We start from the raw sequence: 487 nt of genomic DNA on the forward strand, positions 1-487 counted from the left end.
ACTAATTTACTTAGTTACTTTTTATGGAAAGTAATGCGTTACGTTACTTTTGAGTTACTTTTTAAATCTGGGCAGGGTTTGCTTGTTTGTTTTTAATATAAAAGGGCTTTTACATTTGTAAAATAACTTTTCACAACAAAAGTGAAATGAATCCACCTCAGGCTGAAGGAAATATAAATTAGAGTAGAGGGCGCAGCTCAAACGAATCACATGAAGAATATGACGCAGGAGAAGAAAGTTCAACACTATTCAGCAATAACTAAAATGAAACACAAATATGTCAATTTAGCTTAGAATGATTGAATTGGATCATCGAAGGTCAGAAGCAAAGACATTGGTTAATAAAATGGGATTAAATACATAAATGATATTTGTCTTATTTAACATATTTAATTATTGCAGGTTTGTATAATATTCAGAGATTGCATTTAACTGTCTTTATTCATTTTGAGGAATACTGAATCTGTTTTTGTGCAGGTGAGATGAG

The 487-nt window shown here is 30.6% G+C and overlaps 1 protein-coding gene across 1 annotated transcript in view; it reads left to right on the forward strand.

Annotated features, from left to right (window-relative positions):
• The window catches only part of LOC107751091 (tripeptidyl-peptidase 2-like), a 38,575-nt gene that overhangs the window by 27,893 nt on the left and 10,195 nt on the right, over nt 1-487 (forward strand). The gene's annotated exons all lie outside the window — the stretch shown is intronic.

This window comes from Sinocyclocheilus rhinocerous, unplaced genomic scaffold, assembly GCF_001515625.1.
Source record: "Sinocyclocheilus rhinocerous isolate Xijiao unplaced genomic scaffold, SAMN03320098_v1.1 scaffold632, whole genome shotgun sequence".
In the NCBI taxonomy this organism is placed as follows: Eukaryota; Metazoa; Chordata; class Actinopteri; order Cypriniformes; family Cyprinidae; genus Sinocyclocheilus; species Sinocyclocheilus rhinocerous.